Source organism: Pelecanus crispus, chromosome 1 (assembly GCF_030463565.1).
Source record: "Pelecanus crispus isolate bPelCri1 chromosome 1, bPelCri1.pri, whole genome shotgun sequence".
Lineage (NCBI taxonomy): Eukaryota > Metazoa > Chordata > Aves > Pelecaniformes > Pelecanidae > Pelecanus > Pelecanus crispus.
The window spans coordinates 196,537,766-196,541,383 of record NC_134643.1 but is presented as its reverse complement, the minus strand read 5'-3'; positions in this window follow the sequence as shown (position 1 = coordinate 196,541,383).

The window sequence follows — 3,618 nt, the reverse complement described above, 5'->3', positions numbered from 1 at the left end:
ATCCTAGAACCCTATCTATCTAGTCCAGAAAACGCCTCTTCTTCTTCTCCTCATCCATCTTTAAACAGCTATAATTCCCTTTGATCTTTTGTGTTCCCATTTTCCCCTTTGAGGAATTCTCTCTGAACAACCACTGTATGTTTAATGGTTCAACTTCTGCCAATTTTTTTCCTCCTTGCTTTTCACTAACAGCAATCCTGTTATTAAGGCAACACATTCATAATTCTAATATCTAGCAATAACTAAGACAGCATTCCATGTTTAAAAATTATTATGGAGGTCCATCACGGTTAATTATGAAACTTAAAGAGTTAACTTCTGCTTCCAGTCATACAAGTGTAAACCAATAGACTTATCCTCTTGCAGAAAAACCTCCATGTGGGATCTCAAAGAACATAACTGTTTATAGTGCTGTCTTCAGTGAGGTCCTACCATATAGGCTCAGTTTCTTTTCTAACAAATACCAATCTGCCAAGCACAATTGTCACCAAAGATGGTCATTCAGGTACTTCAAACCCAGACTTAACCCCCCAGGAGACCCACTGAATTTCTGTCACTGGGGCTGGCATAACTGTTCTCCTCTAGACCAGGTAGGTCTCTCTCCTCTGCCATGGATAGAATGGGATAGGGAACGAACAACAACAGAAAAATAATTGTGGAAGCTATGAGTGGTGTTTATAGTCCAGTCTCCTAAGGAAGCAGGGCTTAGGGGAGCATATTGTGTGGATGTACACGTGACTGAGTCCTCCTTCAGTAAGTGGTCACTGACTTCACACACCTTTGATGCAGGTTCATATGCTGGAACACACAGCTAGGTTGAGAAGAGAAACACTCTTCAGGTGACATTCAGCTCCTCCTAAAACAGATGCCCATCTCTGGACAGCCCAACAGTTCTCTAAAATCCATGGTATTTATTGACTGCAGGCTTGATTTGGTTGCAGAGTGGGAACACCTGGCCACCCACTTCTGATCCAGCAGGGCACTGCCCTCCCATAGGTCTTTTGCCATATCCTCTAGCCCCATATGCATGTGTCAGGTATCTTAAGGTATCTTAGATGGCATTAGTGACCTTTCTGGGGGAGAAAAGGATTGTGAGATGAAGAAACACAAATTCTAAATGCCTTAGCCATGAGTATATTGATGTTCAGGCCCCACAAGGCAGTGGAATATCAACATCATAGCCAAGATTTCTCTCTTCTAAGAATTCTTTCATGTCAAACTAAGTGTGAATATTCCTGAGGGCTTCTCAGCTATGAATGATAGCATTCATAAAATGGCTAGCATCTGCATGGATTATCTGATGTCTAATAAGAACTTGAGTTCATGCCACAATTCAAAAGAAAGTTCAATCAGCTATGGGACACAAATTCATTAGAAACTGGGCTTCACTGGTGAATTTGAACTTATTGTTTTGTTGTTGTTATTCTAAAAGCCAAATATATATTAGGATGGGTGATCTGCCTACTCTCTACTTGTATCCCATCTGTGGTTATGCATAAAAATACCTCCACAGGGCCAGAAATGTGGGCGGCATAGTGGTTGTGAGAGAGCTGAACATTACTTGCAGGTGGAAGCAGGGTGATCTGTTAGCAGAGGGCACTCGTATGAGTGGATTCAGAAAGAACAACCAGGTCTATAGCAGTTTGAGACACCAGAGTTTTAAATGCAAAGAGCCTAATGTAAAGCAAAACACAAATGCTGCCCTCACAGACAAAGAAATGTATTTAAAACAAGTTACTGGTTCCTCTTTTGGTTCCATGCAATTCTGAGACAAGGATTCAGAATTTCCACGGTTGGAGTGGCTCAGTCCCCCAGGACATAGACTGCCTCACCCGCCTCTTCTGTAATTCCTGGTTGTGGCTTCTTTACTGTAACCATGAGTGACATCAGGAGAAGTAAAATAAACAGGGTTAGAACATGGCCTCAAACACTGTCCAGAAATTATCTGTGTTTTCTAACTGGTAGCAACTCCCAGCATAGTCTGGTGCCAACTAGTAAGCTCCCAGACACTGCCCCAGCACAATGTAAGGGACAACATGACTGTTCCCAATAAGCAGTATGAACAGGGCCACCCTGTTTTGGGGAAAGAGTCATGCTTCTTCCCTTGGGGCCATGGAAGGCACCCTGACCTGACTTATTTGCTAGTATTAACACAGCTGTGCTTCAGTATGGCTCACAATGTGGCCACTGAATTTTTGCCAACTAGGTCTACTGCAAGCAGGCACAAGAGGTCAATATTCAAATAAATCTTATAAGGCTCATCTGTTTCTAGCAGTTGTGGGTGAAGATTGCGTAGAGATGGCCAGTTCATGCACTGCGAGCCTGACATTTCTGGAACTATAGGGCTTATTGCACATGCAGAAAACACACTGTACATCTGTAATATGTGCAAATAGACTGTATAACAACTGCAGGCGAGTGCAGATACTGGTGCATGCACGGTGGCCATTTGCCCAGAACTGACAGTCCGGGCAAAGCTATTGCTATGGCTCCAAATGGACAGCCACACATGCAGGAATCCTTGAATAATGAGCATTTTTTCTTTTTCCGACAACATGGAATTTTGAGGTGGAAAAGGGCGTCTTTTCTGTGGAAATATGCAGATATACCTAAGGGGTTTTTTTATACCTAAGAATTTGATTTTCAATTGCTTCAAGTTAATGGTTTCAGCTCCCATACTATATAAAACTTCTCATTTCACAACAGTTTTCAATTTATCTTTTAAAAGTCTTCTGAATCCATGGGCAAAATGGATCTTACTGGTAATTAGGTATTTTCTGAATTCTTAGCTTACTGCATGTGTTAATCATGTTGAAATGAGCTATATTCTAAGGTTACTTTTAAATCAGACTGAAAATCAAAATTCTCAGTTGAATTATGTATTGGCTTATAAAGTGTTGTGTCTTCACTAATGCAAGTAAGTCTATTATTTTGTGATAATAACTCACTGCACTCACTGCAAAGAGATTATATTGTTAATATACATAAAAATTGATTTCAGCCAAATATGTTCTCAAGGGGAATTCTAGAAGGCAAAGGGTCCTTGTTATTTGGAACATCATTAACAGTATTTTGTGACCTTCAAAGCAGATCATTAGAAAAATGGCTTGTTAAGGTATATGTACCATGCATAGCTTTATTGAAACAAAGGGCCTGTGTGAGATGCTATATCACAGATTCTGTACAGATCAAGAAGTGTTGTCTTTTACATAACCCTTATCAAGAACATCATACCAGAAATGAAGAACTGGCAATAAAACATCCCCTGTACTGGATTTGGGAAGTAACCAAACTGATTACAAAGAAAGATTGTAAATTGATTTAAAATGTGAAAGGGTAGTATTAAACTTAAAGACTGCTGTACTTGTTCCATATCTTTAGAAGTGACTGGCTGAAGACTGACTTGCCTATAGTCTGAAACAGACTTTTTATCATCTGTCTGCTGGACAGAACAATACAGGCATGTTTCATTTATTTAGAAAATGGCCGGAGGCCAAAGAAAGATTAAAAATGTAAGCAAGAGTCAGTGCAATGGTTGTTCCTGTAAGAGTTAGGCATTTGGACTGTAATATCAGCAAATCCTCCCACAAAAGATATATTCCTTCAACACAGGATTTG